The following is a 16,046-nucleotide window of genomic DNA, read 5'->3' on the forward strand; positions in this document are numbered from 1 at the left end:
CTTTTTGTTTCTTTATATAAAGCCAGAAGATGAACACTGAAATTTAAGATCAACTACACAAATTTTAGCAGTCAAAATTATGAGACGCCGGTTTGAAACGCAGGAAACAAATATACTCGACCATTAAGTTTTTGCGGGGATTAGAGGGGATTTCTAACGAGGGTCACAAGTAAGTAAATTTTAAGTGATGATTGCATGCTCATCGCGAAAACCCAATTCCTGATGGCCATAATTGACAAAAATAAGGGATAACTTCACTTACAAGTTTCATGTTTTCATCTAATAGCTCCAAATAAATGTAACATATCATACTCAAATGTTACATAAAATATGGAAAAAGAATGAGCATTTTATAAGTTTATAGCTTATTTCTGGAGTGAAATTGATATAAATTAACTTAACTGTTTTTGTCATATTTCAGGTGAAGTATACCGAAAATGACGATTGTATCAAGACTAAAAGACAAACAGATGGCGATAACTAATGGATCTCAATCAGCTTCCAACCAGGTTACTCACAGTTTAATTTGAGAGTTTATATTTGGATAATGAAGCTATATTATTAAACTTTCCCTAAAAATGATTGCATATTTTAGCCGTGAAACGTTTTACTAATTTACTGTTTAGTGCAGCACTATTTTTGCATTAAACATTGGTAAATCAATTTGGTTAAACTAAGATTACATCTATCTGATCGATAAACCTTGATAATTTCTATCAATTTTTTTGTTTAATGTCACGTTTTATTTCCATAGTTTTACTGCTTAAGACTACCTCTAAGGTTTGGAACTCATTTTAGGCAATAATTAATGTACTTGATACTTATGTTATTGGTTATCTTAGTCAACCAATATCCTACTTTTGGTTATTTTCGGCTTAAAATCTGAATCTCTCTCTGTCACATAACCCAATAATATGTCGAATTATAGTGAGTTACATCGTTGTAGTCAGATCGTACTTTATTGAGACGGACAGTGAGCTAGATTTCATCAGACGGAACTCAACTGAGCTCATGGTTTGGTATGTTCTTAGATTATCAACATTAATTTATGAATACTAATCTGCTTACACAAACATGAATAGACGTATATCATGATCTACTACTATTTTGAGGGCTTTAGTTAAACTTTCAAATATTTAAGTATTTATATTGTATTTATCTATTTCATAGTTACTATTAGTATTAATAATAATTTTAATTTAAAACTTTAATTCATATCTAATTTACGACATACCCCAATTTGCTTGGTATATTTGCAAGTGTCAACAGAAAATAAAGATCGGTGCGTTAATTGATCTTCTTTCAGGATAAATAATAGACATTACCATGAAGAAATCGACTAACTATTCGACTACAGAGTACAGAGTAGCACGAGGATCCCTTGAGTAGTACCAGACCACTATAACTGATTTGCACGAAGATATGGAATTTATAGAGTCTTGCAGTGACCAGAATCCAAAAGTAAGTTATCGACCTGCAAAATTTGTTTACTTACTAATACTTAATTCTTGACATCTTCCGGAAATACTTATTTTGACGTAAATCTAAGATTAACTAAACTTTATTAGTGTAACATAATTCGATTCTCTTCGAAATTCAATTCACCGAGTTCATTGCAAATGAACCAATATCCTGTAAGACCGCGCGAATGTAAAAGTCTGTAATCCTGGATCGCGAGAAAGTTATGAGCATGAAATTGCGTGAAAAACGGTCTTAAATGTAAATCAACAAAGAAGTAGTACTGGATAAGAAAATCATTAAAAGGATTTATTTTGGCGCAGTATCTTGACCCTTTTTTCAGCCGAGCCCACTGATAGCATTTTAACGTTACTCCTCGATTTTAAAAAGTTTTCTTGCGCTTTTCTGATACCAGCCGCTTCTCCACATGTTCGAGCAAAATTCACAAAAATTTTCTGCAACACAACTATTATACTACTATAACTACTATACTATAAAGGCAGACGAGATTTCCTGGAGCTTATGAGCATTCCTCATCATATTGAAGCGGATCAGGCCCTAATTCTCGACGACTAAGCTTAACTATAATGTAAGTTGACAATAAAATACACAAGTTTTTTTTTCCCAATCATCTAATATTCTATTGCGTGATCAATATTTGATCATCAAATGGTTGTGCGTATTGTGAAACTGGCAATAAGCCTTGTGTCATTGACGATTTAATATTAATACGGAGACATCTTCAGATTTTCTGAGTTTGTATCACACAAGGTAAGACAAAGAAGCAGGCCAGGTAATGACACCCTAAAACATGAATATTCTAATACTGACCAACGGGGCATTCTCAAAATAAAGTTAAACGGCTCACGATCCAACATTACTTATATTAGAATTGAATATATCGATATTCACAAAAACCTACTATTAGTGTAACAATCTTCAATTCTTTCCAAGACGTAGTTGACCCAGTTAAAAAGAAGAGTACGAACCTTAGTTAAGATGGCGACCTAGTTAGTTAAGAACATGAAGACGTAAGTTAACGGAATATTGAACGAAGGAAAATTATCGAACACATTTATGTTGGTGTAGCATCACGTATTCATTTTGCAGCTGAGGCCATGATATAATTTGAATGTTATTTCTCGATTAGCTATCGTTTTTCTTGCGTTTTTCTTGTTATCAGCTAATTCTCCACATGGTCGAGTAAAAATTCACAACAATTCACCATCACAGGTGTTGACGTAGACTCATTATATCTTAAAAAGATAAAAGCAGACGAGATATATCGGAGCTTATTATTAGCAACTCTCGTCATGAAGCGGATCAGATTCTTCTCGACGACAGCAAGTGTACTAACACGGACCTATTAAGTGCAAGTTGATGGTAAGACACTCAAGCTCCTGATCGAATAATTGTGCGTTTTATAGTACTTAATGATTAGCCTCGGATTACTTTCAATGTATCGAGCAGATGTATTCACATTCCTCAGCAAAAATCAAACTGTTGAACAGATTGTCAGAGACAATCGACATTCACTGTGGGACTGAGCAAGGTCACCCGATGTCTCCTGAGCTGTTCAAGTGTTTCATCCACCAACTCTCCCTAGATCTGGATAACGCTGAGGAAGTCAACGTCCCTGAACTGAATAATGTTAATATCACTCATCTCCTCTGGGCTGATGATCTTATACTTCTTGCCCTTGACCATACTGGACTACAGAAACTTCTAAACGTTTTACACAGTTACTGTATCGAATGGGGACTAACCGTTAACATCGGAAAAACGGCAGTGATGGTGTTCAACCGTTCCGGGAGGCTCCTTAAAGAGAGTCTGACATTCCAACTCGGCGAAACCAACATCACATCAGTTCGAGAATATTGCTACCTCGGGATAACCTTTACCCTCAACGGTTCTTCAGCAGTAGCACAGAACAAACTGAAGCAAAAAGGTCTCAGAAGCTACTTCGCGCTAAAAAGCAGTATTGACTTAAGACACTTCAGGCGAACAATCGTATTCAAGCTATTCGACGCGCTTGTGGTACCGATTGTGACATACGGATGTCAGGTGTGGCTCCCAGAGACTCTCTTTGTCAGAAACTATCAAGATAATATCAACACCAAATCTCTCCTGAAGGAGACTGCAAGAGATCCTCTCGAAAAGCTTCATCTCTCATTCCTCAAGTGGACCTTAGGAGTGGGCAGAAAAACCTCAAATGCGAGTGTATGGGGTGATACAGGCCGCTGCCCCCTAGTGATAAAGGCATCAAAGCAAGTATTTGGGTATTTCAACCGACTTGAGCAAATGGACAGAGCTGGTTGCACAAGTCTAGCCAGACAGGCGTTCATAGAACAACGCACACTCAATCTGCCATGGTACAAAGGTATAGAAGATCTCCGACAAAGCCTTCAGTCAGTATCATCTCGCAGGTTGACCTACCCCAACCAATTCAAAACAGCACTACGTAGTACTTTTATTAACTGTTGGAACGATGAGCGGCAAAACAACCGGAAGCTCAGTTTCTACAACACTATCAAAAGTGAATTTACAGCTGAAGCGTACCTGAACCTGCAGCTCAGTGGAGAAGAGGTGAAGCGGCTGGCGCAGTTCAGAATGAGTGCTCATAAGTTCAACATCGAGACCGGTAGATACGCCATCAACCGTGAAAATCCGCTCAGTCGCATTTGTAAGCACTGTTCTTCATCAGACCTTGAAGCTGTCGGTATACTGGCCGAACTACCAATGTTTGAGCCGATCATTGAAGATGAGAAACACGTTCTCACGGATTGTTCGCTTTACGACGACCTGAGGCGAAACATAGGTCAGCAGGCGAGAACCATGATCACCTCTGGAGCGGAGACCTTTGCCGACCTCTTCAAGGATATCCTATTGATCAGAGAAACTGCCAGATTCTTGAGTAAAGTGAACAAGCGGAGGTTCCCCCCGAGTGACAGAAAAGAAAAGGAAGGACCTACAACATGACTCACGGACTCAACATGCGAAACGTGGATCCGACAGTGTGTTATTTTTCGTGTGCGTTTCACACTTTTGATTTAGTGTGGAATTTATGTGTGGATCTTAGGCATGGACACAAAGGACTGGTTGTTCGCGTCATGAACATTCCTTTTTAGATTAGCTCGGTTTTTAAACTCTTTAGACTATAACCGTCAACCGTGCATTTTTCAGGACAGGTTTCGGTTTTTTCGTTTTTGACTTTCATTTTATCTTTATTTTTTTAAATTTAGATCCGACACAATGTTTATTGTAATGATCATTTTATTTTGAAATCCTTTGAAATCCTTTGAAATCCTTTGAAATACAAGGTAAGACAAAGAAACTAACGTTTATCAGGTCAGGTAATGGCAACCTAAAACATGAATATTTAAATACTATAGACCAACGGGGGCTTTCTCAAAATAAAGTTAAACGGCTCATGATTCAATATTACTTATGTTAGAATCCGACTACTTCAAATCTATATCATAGTGCATCTGGAAAAGCAAAGTGATTACAGTATAACAATTGGTTCGTTAGAAACAAGGAGGAAATCAGCAGAAATAGTATGTTGTTATTATATAATCGATTAACTTTGTAACACCATTGCGATACTGAATATTATTGATAAAATAGGTGTTTGTTGTTCTGGAACAAATTTGTACATTGATAACTTCAGGTGCTTATAAGGTGCATTAAGTAACAAAGAACAACTGTGAAAAGGCTACATACCTGAAGCAATGAAGTACAATGATAAACTACGAGACTAAATCACCAGTATCAATAAAGTAAGTTACCTAAAATATTGTTTATGTTCTTATTTACTTGTTAAGATCTTTTCGCAAAATATTTGTAGACTTAAATCGATATTAGACATTCACAAAAACCTATTTAAATTAGTGTAACAATGTTCAATTCTTTCCGAGACGTAGTTAACCCAGTAAAAAAGAAGCGTACGATCCTTTGTTAAGATGGCGACCTAGTTAGTTAAGAACATGAAAACGTAAGTTAACGGAATATTGAACGAAGGAAAATTAATAATTATCGAACACATTTATGTTGGTGTAGTATCACGTATTCCTTTTGCAATTGAGCCCATGATATGATTTGAATGTTATTTCTCGATTAGCTATCGTTTTCTTAAGATTTTCTTGGTATCAGCTATTTTTCCACATGGTATAGTAAAAATTCACAACAATTCACCATCACAGGTGTTGACGTAGACTCCTTATATCATAAAAAGATAAAAGCAGACGAGATTTGTCGGAGTTTATTAGCAACTCTCGTCATGAAGCGGATCAGATTCTTCTCGACGACAGCAAGTGTACTAACACGGACCTATTGAGTGTAAGTTGATGGTAAGACACTCAAGCTTTTGATCGAATAATTGTGCGTTTTATAGCACCGAGCGATTAGCCTTGTGTTACTGACGATTTAATGTCGGGGAATATTTCTGCTATTTCTGAGTTTGTTCTCAATCATTCACTAAAACCGAAGTTAAGAATTGATCCTTTAAAGTATCTCTATCTTAGCTAATCTGTGATTTTGAACTTACACTAGCTTTTTTGAGGGGGAGACGAAATTCTAACCTTAATATATCAGAACAATCCAGAATATAGTTTAATGTCACATTTAACAAAGACATTTGCAGGTTTATTGCTGTAAACGATCCTAATGTATCATACAGACACCGCAAGAAGGAGCTGTTCCTTCGTCCATAAAAGGTAAGACAAAGAAACCAACGTTTATCAGGTCAGGTAATGGCACCCTAAAACATGAATATTTAAATACTATAGACCAACGGGGGCTTTCTCAAAATAAAGTTTAACGGCTCACGATCCAACATGCCTTATGTTATAATCCGATTACTTCAAATCTATATCACAGTGCATCTGGAAAAGCAAAGTGATTACAGTATAACAATTGGTTCGTTAGAAACAAGGAGGAAATCAGCAGAAATAGTATGTTGGTATTATATAATCGATTAACTTTGTAACACCATTGCGACACTGAATATTATTGATAAAATAGGTGTTTGTTGTTCTGGAACAAATTTGTACATTAATAATTTTAGGTGCTTATAAGGTGCATTGAGTAACAAAAAACAACTGTGAAAAGGCTACATTCATGAAGCAATGATGTACCTACAATGATAAACTACGAGACTAAATCACCAGTATGAATAAAGTAAGTTACCTACAATATTGTTTATTTACTTATTTACTTGATAAGATCTTTTCGCAAAATATTTGTAGACTTAAATTGATATTTGACATTCACAAAAACCTATTTAAATTAGTGTAACAATGTTCAATTCTTTCCGAGACGCAGTTAACCCAGTAAAAAAGAAGCGTACGATCCTTGGTTAAGATGGCCACCTAGTTAGTTAAGAACATAAAAACGTAAGTTAACGGAATATTGAACGAAGGAAAATTATCGAACACATTTATGTTGGTGTAGTATCACGTATTCCTTTTGCAGCTGAGCCCATAATTAAATTTGAATGTTATTTCTCGATTAGCTATCATTTTTCTTGCGTTTTTCTTGTTATCAGCTATTTCTCCGCATTAACATTGTCTAGTAAAATTTTACAACAATTCACCATCACAGGTGTTGATGTAAACTCCTTATATCTTAAAAAGATAAAAGCAGACGAGATATGTCGGAGCTTATAAGCAACTCTCGTCATGAAGCGGATCAGATTCTTCTCCACGACAGCAAGTGTACTAACACGGACCTATTGAGTGTAAGTTGATGGTAAGACACTCAAGCTTTTGATCGAATAATTGTGCGTTTTATAGCACTTAGCGATTAGCCTTGTGTTACTGACGATTTAATGTTTAATGGGGAATTTTTCTGCTATTTCTGAGTTTGTTCACAATCATTCTCAAATAACCAAAATAAGAATTGATCCTTAAAAGTATCTCTTTCTTAGCTAATCTGTGATTTTACACTTACACTAGCCTTTCTGAGGGAGAGACGAAATTGTAACCTTAATATCTCTCAACAATCCAGGGTATAGTTTGATGTCACATTTAACAAAGACATTTGCTGGTTTATTGCTGTAAACGATCCTAATGTATCATACAGACACCGCAAGAAGGAGCTGTTCCTTCGCCCATACAAGGTAGGACAAAGAAACCAACGTTTATCAGGTCAGGTAATGTCACCTTAAAACATGAATATTTAAATACTATAGACCAAAGGGGGCTTTCTCAAAATAAAGTTAAACGGCTCATGATTCAATATTACTTATGTTAGAATCCGATTACTTCAAATCTATATTATGGTGCATCTGGAAAAGCAAAGTGATTACAGTAAAACAATTGGTTCGTAAGAAACGAAGAGGAAATCAGCAGAAATAGTATGTTGGTATTATATTCAATTAACTTTGTAACACCATGGTGATAGTGAAGATTAATGATAAAATAAGTTTTTGTTGTACTGCAACAAATTTGTACATTGATAATTTCAGGTGCTTATAATTTAGTAACAAAGAACAATTGCGAAAAGGCTGCCTTCTTGAAGCAATGAAGTACAATGATGAGCTAGCGAGACTAAATCACCAGTATCAATAAAGTAAGTTACCTAAAAATATTGTTTATTTACTTATTCACTTGTTAAGATCTTTGAAATTCACAAAAACCTATTATTAGTGTAACAATGTTCAATTCTTTCCAAGAGTTAACCCAGTAAAAAAGAAGTGTACGATCCTGGGTTAAGATGGCGACCTAGTTAATTCAGAACATAAAAACGTAAGTTAACGGAATTTTGAACGAAGGAAAATTATCGAACACATTTATGTTGGTGTAGTATCACATATTTCTTTTGCAGCTGAGCCCATAAATTAATTTGAATGTTATTTCTCGATTAGCTATTGTTTTCTTAAGTTTTTCTTGTTATCAGCTATTTCTCCACATGGTCGAGTAAAAATTCACAACAATTCACCATCACAGGTGTTGACGTAGACGCCTTATATCTTAAAAAGATAAAATCAGACGATATATGTCGGAGCTTATTAGCAACTCTCGTCATGAAGTGGATCACATTCTTCTCGACGACAGCAAGTGTACTAACACGGACCTATTGAGTGATAGTTGATGGTAAGACACTCAAGCTTTTGATCGAATAATTGTGCGTTTTATAGCACTTAGCGATTAGCCTTGTGTTACTGACGATTTAATGTTTAATGGGGAATTTTTCTGCTATTTCTGAGTTTGTTCACAATCATTCTCAAATACCCGAGATAAGAATTTATCCTTAAAAGTATCTCTTTCTTAGCTAATTTGTGATTTTACACTTACACTAGCCTTTCTGAGGGAGAGACGAAATTCTAACCTTAATATCTCTCAACAATCCAGGTTATAGTTTGATGTCACATTTAACAAAGACATTTCCAGGTTTATTGCTGTAAACGATCCTAATGTATTATACAGACACCGCAAGAAGGAGCTGTTCCTTCGTCCATGCAAGGTAAGACAAAGAACCCAACGTTTATCAGGTCAGGTAATGGCACCCTAAAACATAAATATGTAAATACTATAGACCAACGGGGGCTTTCTCAAAATAAAGTTAAACGGCTCAGGATCGAACATTACTTATTATATTAAAATCCGAGTATGTATTATGGTTCATCTGGAAAAGCAACGCTATTATAGTATAACAATTGGGTCGTTAGAAACAAGGAAGAAATCAGCAGAAATAGTATGTTGGTATTATATAATCAGTTAACTTTGTAACATCATTGTGAAAGTGAAGATTAATGATAAAATAGGTGTGTGTTGTACTGGGACATATGTTTACATTCATAATTTCAGGTGCTTATAATTTAGTAACAAAGGATAACTGTGAAAAGGCCGCATTCCTGAAGCAATGAAGTAAATGATGATGTAGCGAAACTAAATCACCAGTATCAATAAAGTAAGTTACCTAAAAATATTGTTTATTTACTTATTCACTTGTTAAGATCTTCTTGCAAAATATTTGTGGACTTAAATCGATATTTGACATTCACAAAAAGTTATTAGTGTAACAATGTTCAATTCAATTGAGGTTAGTGAGGTTAGTGAGGTTAGTGAGGTTAGCGAGGATAGTTAGGTTAGTGAGGATAGTGAGGTTAGTGAGGTTAGTGAGGTTAGTGAGGTTAGTGAGGTTAGTGAGGTTAGTGAGATTAGTGAGGATAGTGAGGTTAGTAAGGTTAGTGAAGTTAGTGAGGTTAGTGAGGTTAGTGAGGTTAGTGAGGTTAGTAAGGTTAGTGACGTTAGTGAGGTTAGTGAGGTTAGTGAAGTTAGTGAGGTTAGTGAGGTTAGTGAAGTTAGTGAGGTTAGTGCGGTTAGTTAGGTTAGTGAGTTTAGTGAGGTTAGTGAGGTTAGTGAGGTTAGTGAGGATAGTGAGGTTAGTAAAGTTAGTGAGGTTAGTAAGATTAGTGAGGTTAGTAAGGTTAGTAAGGTTAGTGACGTTAGTGAGGTTAGTGAGGTTAGTGAAGTTAGTGAGGTTAGTGAGGTTAGTGAGGTTAGTGAGGTTAATGAGGATTGTTAAGTTAGTGAGGATAGTGAGGTTAGTGAGGTTAGTGAGGTTAGTGAGGTTAGTGAGGTTAGTGAGGTTAGTGAGGTTAGTGAAATTAGTGAGGTTAGTGAGGTTAAATAATATGATATTCACAACAATTCACCATCACAGGTGTTGACGTAGACTCATTATATCTTAAAAAGATAAAAGCGGACGAGATATGTCGGAGCTTATTAGCAACTCTCGTCATGAACCGGATCAGATTCTTCTCGACGACAGCAAGTGTACTAACACGGACCTTAGGTCCGTCGGACCTATTAAGTGTAACTTGATGGTAAGACACATAATATTTTGATCGCATGATTGTGCTTTTCATTTTACTTAGCGATTAGCCTTGTTTCACTGACAATACAATGTTGGAGAATTTTTTTGCTATTTCTGAGTTTGTTCACAATCATTCTCAAATACCCAAGATAAGAATTGATCCTTTAAAGTATCTTTATCTTAGCTAATCTGTGATTTTGAATTTACACTAGCCTTTCTGAGGGAAAGACAAAAGTTCCTACTTTAATATCTCAGAACAATCCAGGGTATAGTTTAATGTCACACTTAACATGGACATTTACAGGTGTATTGTTAAAGTTGGACCTAATGTATCTTGCAGACACAGCCCAAAACGCGGTTCCTTCGTCCACACAAGGTAAGAGAAAACAGCAGGCCAGGTAATGTCACCTTAAAACATGATTATTCAAATATTGTAAACCAAGAAGGAGCTGTTCTTTTCTCCATGCAAGGTAAAACAAAGAAACCCACGTTCATCAGGCCAGGTAAACAACCCTAAAACATGAATATTCAAATGCTAACCAACGGGCGCTTTCTCAAATTAAACTGCTCATTCAACTACTTCAAATCTTTGAGCACAGTGATTATAGGATGACATTTGGGTGAAAACAGGATTGAAATCAGCATAAAATAGTGTTTAAGTTATTATATAATCAATTAACTTTGTAACACTGGTAATTAACTTTATGACACTAGTGATTAACTTTGTGACACTGCAGGTAATTAATGATGAAATAGTTGTTTGTTGTACCTACTGGAGCGAAGTTTTACATTGATAATTTCAGGGCGATTATAGTTGAGCAACAATCAGAACATAACTACTGTGAAAAGACTGCATTCCAAAATGCAATAAGCTAATGAGGCACTTCATGATGAGATAGCGAAACTAAAGGACATTTAAAGTTATATGTCTGAGCAGCGATGGACCGGACAATTTCAAGACAATTTTTAGGCCCTTCGAACTGCAAAATGTTTTGAAGCAACATTTTAGATTAAATATTAAATTAAGGAACATTGAATTAGTGATAATTTCATTAGGATCATATATTTTGTATTTGAATTTGGTGAAACTTAATTAAACTAATTACAACACTACAATTCTATTACATTTATTGAGAATTATGTAATGTAACGTGATGGGAATAATTTAGGCGGGCATATCCTGTCCAAACCCAGGATGCACAAAATGAAGAATTTGTTTTAACTTTGTATGAAAAGCATCAATAAAAAATATAATCTTTAAACTAAATTAATTTTATGTTTTTGGGTTTGCAATTTCGTTCAATACGTAAATCTGTGAATAATTTCTTTTTATTTCATTTTATTTTTGAGGGCATATTTTCTTAACATACAACATGTTCTACACTTTATAAGTCTATAGTCTACTGTCTGCAAGTGTTTGTTTCCTGCGAGAGTAAATTTATTTCTTGGCCTGTCTCCAAATAATGTGTGTTTTATTTATTGCATGGAATTCCATTAATGGTTGTAATAAAGTCATATTAAAAGAAGGAAATCACTCAAAAGATGAATCTGTGGTCAGTGCTGAAACTTATGAAAATTAACCGGTCAAGCACTTCATCTTCTCAAATCGGCTGAAAATAAAAGCTTAATGAAAACTTAATAATAATAAACAAAATTCACAAAAGCAAAGTTAATAAGTTATAAGTGTTTTTTGACCCGAATCTTTTGTAACGGTCATCTTAATAAGCGGAGTACCAAACAATAATACACCCAAATAATAGTACAACAGATTATTGATACATAACAATTAACACGCTTCTCTGCTAAACTTTGGTAACTATTAGTGTAACTATGGTAACTAGTAGTGTACCATAGTTACATTATTAGTTACCATAGTTAAACTACTAGTTACCATAGTTACACTACTAGTTACCGTAGTAACACTACTAGTTACCATAGTTACACTACTAGTTACCATAGTTACACTACTAGTTACCATAGTTATACTACTAGTTACTTAATCGGTAACTAGTAGTGTAACTACAATAACTTTGGTGACTAGTAGTGTAACTATGGTAACTAGTAGTATAACTACGGTAACTTGTAGTGTAACTATGGTAACTAGTAGTGTAACTATGGTAACTAGTAGTGTAACACTAATTTTAGTTCGCAAATGAAGTTGAAACCTCGCCATTTTTAGCAGGGTTGTAAAAAATAATAGGAATTGGCTATGGCATTCTAAGAATTTTGATTAAGGCTTTAAACTTTCTATAATTAACGTCAGAAGTGAGGTAAAATATACGTTAGAATAATTTTGTAATTTCTTTAAGGGGGCCGGGGGGGGGTCTTCATCAAAATTCTCTCGAAATTGATTTTATAGTTGTTTCTGATAGAGCCTCTATCAGAAACAACTATAAAATCAATTCATAGAGGGGAGTGATATCTATCAGCTGCTTTTGGTCCCATGGAAAAATATTGTTCCTAGCCAAAATTATCGCCAGTCAAAGGTTAGCGCTTATGTGTAATACTAATTGTATTGCGCGAGCGATTTTCAATCGCGCGCCCTGAAAATCGAGTCTAAAAATCTATCTTCTCCTACATTTTTTGAGCAATCACCCTTTCAGGATATGTTTTATGGATCATTTAGAAGATATCTGTCGAGCCGAATTTTGAGATAGGCCTTAGAAGATTTTTTATTCAATTTTGAAAATCTTGGACTTGGAAAAATCGTTAAAAAATGAGGTCCAAGATTTTCAAAATTGAATAAAAAATCTTCTAAGGCCTATCTCAAAATTCGGCTCGACAGATATCTTCTAAATGATCCCTAGAACATATCCTGAAAGTTTCAGGGTGATTGCTCAAAAAATGTAGGAGAAGATAGATTTGTAGACTCGATTTTCAGGGCGAGCGATTGAAAATCGCTCGCGCAATACAATTACACATGAGCGCTGACCTTTGACTGGCGATAATTTTGGCTAGGAACAATATAAATATTTTTCCATGGGACGAAAAAGCAGCTGATAGATATCACTCCCCTCTATCAGAAACAACTATAAAATCAATTTCGAGAGAATTTTGATGAAGACCCCCCCCCCCCCCCGGCCCCCTTAAGTTTACTGCGCCGTTGCAAATAAGTTAATAGCATTATTAAGACTTTAAGAGATTGCGAGCAAGAAAAAATTAGCAACAAGCGTTGTCGAGTTATGCTTTATAAGTTTACTAAAAAAAAACCGTGGTCACAGGAAAGAAGCTAATAATATGTTTAATAAGTTTAAATCACGTCAAAAAATATCCTACACAACCGGAGATACAGCCAATTAAAATAGTAAAATGTTGCTCGCACTAAACACAGCGTAATTACCACAAAACAGATAAAAATGACTCTAAAACAATAATTGCACGTGCACGTGCGTGTAACAATCCTCTTTAGCATGGTTACTGTGCAACTTTTGCTTTTTACTTAATTTGCACGTGGGCGGTCGTACATACAGGGTGGGCCAAAAGTCAGTGTGCAAACGTTGGGGTCTTATACCTCCGCCGTGTTTTATATTTGAGGGTTGTTGCTTTGCAGATGGTTTACTGTACCTACTGGTTCGAGGATTCCGTCACCAAAATTTGAAAATTCGAATATTTTAGACCACGCCCATTCAATATTAAAACACTTATATTGTTCTCCCCGAACATGCTAGATGTCTAATTTTTTCAGAGACGGTAGATTATTAAATGTTGCCTCTGATCTGAAAAAATGACATGAAACGGATTAGAAATGACGAAGTTATCAAGCATTTTCTGTATCTCGTTAACAAAATTGACTGGGTGATTATGTGACACCCTGACATGACACCTTAATTGGGCAGCCTTAACGATTCCCATAATGTTTAATGGGTTGGTTAACGGGGTCACCTAATCACATGATCAGGTAAGCCAATCACCTGATCATACGTAATGAATAACCTCGTTAAGGTTCATATCTCGGTCATCTGAGAAGCTAGAACTCTCATTTTTCCAGGGCAAACGTAATTTAAATGGCCAAACACAATTCAATAAAATTTGGCTCGATCCGACTATCCAAACTATCAAATAAATGCGAAAATGAACCTTCTTTTGAAAAAAAATGAACACAAATATGTTTCGATTTGACAAAATTCTCGAACCAGTGGTGGTAGTAAGTCATACCAGAACAAATTATTTCACTTGGGCACTCAGTGACTGAGCTATTAAGGCCAACGTTTGCACACTGACTTTTGGCCCACCCTGTACATTTTTATACAAAAATAATTCTTTGAATTAGTTTTGGAACACAACAAGAAAATTGAAAATAATCTTGTGCGAGGGTGGGGACCCAAATGTCGTTTCTTACTCAAATAAACTTACCAAAATAAACTAAGGAGGCTCGATCTCATCAGAGGGTGTCAAGAGTCGGAAACTGCCAGCTGTTCTGACATTTATAGACTTTAAGAAGGCTTTCGACAGTGTACATCGTGGGAAAATGCTAAAGATTCTAGAAGCGTACGGCATTCCAGTCAAAATCGTGCAGCTTATACGGCTCATGTACGAGAAGACAATGGCCAAAGTCCTAACTCCAGACGGAGAAACTGAATTGTTCGAGATACTTGCAGGTGTGTTACAGGGTGATAACTTAGCACCTTACCTCTTTGCAATAGTCATCGACTACTGTATGAGGCAAGCCATAGGCGATGATGCGGAGCGACTTGGACTCACCCTCGAACGTAGAAAAAGCAGAAGAGTGGGGCCCAAGATCATCACCGATGTGGACTTTGCAGATGATATAGCACTTAATATATCTGAGGACATGGACAAGGCTAACGAATTCCTGCTCGGAGTAGAATCGGCGGCAGCAAGCGTGGGACTACACATAAACGAAGGCAAGACCAAGGTCATGACACTGAATATGGAGGATCGATCTAGCGACCTACAAAGTCGATCCGGGGAAGCCATAGAAAATGTAGATGATTTCATCTACATAGGCTCCTGGATTGAGAGCACAGATAGGGAGATAAGGGTCAGAAAGGGAAAAGCTTGGGGTGCCCTACATAGACTGAAGGATATCTGGAAATCCAAACTCTCAAAGAGCCTCAAGATTAGATTGTTCATAGCGGCTTGTGAATCAGCACTGCTCTACGGATCAGAAACCTGGACACTGACAAAGGCTCACGAGAAAAGTTTGGACGGGACATACACAAAGATGTTGCGTATGGTGCTGGGTATCTCATGGAAGGACAAGGTCAGCAATATAACATTGTATGGTAGCCTCCCAAGGCTGTCAAACAAGTTACGAAGCAGGAGATTAAAAATGACGGGACACTGCATCCGACATCCTGAGCTACTTGCCAGTGATTTAGTCTTATGGGAACCTACGCACGGTAGAGCACAGCAAGGCCGACCAAGACAAAGCTACTTGTCTATGTTACTGAAGGAAGTTGGGACAAACTCTAAAGAGGAACTGCGAACCCTGATGCGGGACAGGGATATATGGAAGGGGTTTTCTGTCGTAGATCGGACTTAGCTCCGACATAGTAGTAGTAGTAGTAGTAGCCGCACCTCCTTACTCGGTTTCTGAACTGGAATTTTATGGGCTTCCAGACGGCCAGACCAAGTATTACCATCCCATCCTTCTAGAGTTAATCACAAGTAGCACCCACCTTGAAAATCTTTGACAACCAGACACACCCTATTGGCAAACAAACTTTGGATATAATCTTACATGCTCCCGAAGGAATCCCTGGTTTATGCTTTTATGGTCTTTCTCATCGTCACCAGTACTTTCA

General features: G+C 36.3%; 2 long non-coding RNA genes across 2 annotated transcripts; both read left to right on the forward strand.

Moving 5' to 3' along the window:
• The first annotated feature begins 5,380 nt into the window (after window positions 1-5,380).
• Window positions 5,381-7,174, forward strand: LOC134821864 (uncharacterized). The gene is made up of 5 exons (XR_010161063.1): window positions 5,381-5,452; window positions 5,661-5,796; window positions 6,101-6,173; window positions 6,781-6,851; window positions 7,060-7,174. It is a non-coding gene; the product is annotated as an uncharacterized LOC134821864 (long non-coding RNA).
• A 754-nt stretch (window positions 7,175-7,928) lies between these two features.
• LOC134821865 (uncharacterized) lies at window positions 7,929-8,918 on the forward strand. The gene is made up of 4 exons (XR_010161064.1): window positions 7,929-8,028; window positions 8,132-8,204; window positions 8,406-8,552; window positions 8,850-8,918. It is a non-coding gene; the product is annotated as an uncharacterized LOC134821865 (long non-coding RNA).
• Window positions 8,919-16,046: the final 7,128 nt, after the last annotated feature.

The sequence above is a fragment of the Bolinopsis microptera genome, chromosome 10, assembly GCF_026151205.1.
Source record: "Bolinopsis microptera isolate Bmic1 chromosome 10, MBARI_Bmic_1.0, whole genome shotgun sequence".
NCBI classification, from domain to species: Eukaryota; Metazoa; Ctenophora; class Tentaculata; order Lobata; family Bolinopsidae; genus Bolinopsis; species Bolinopsis microptera.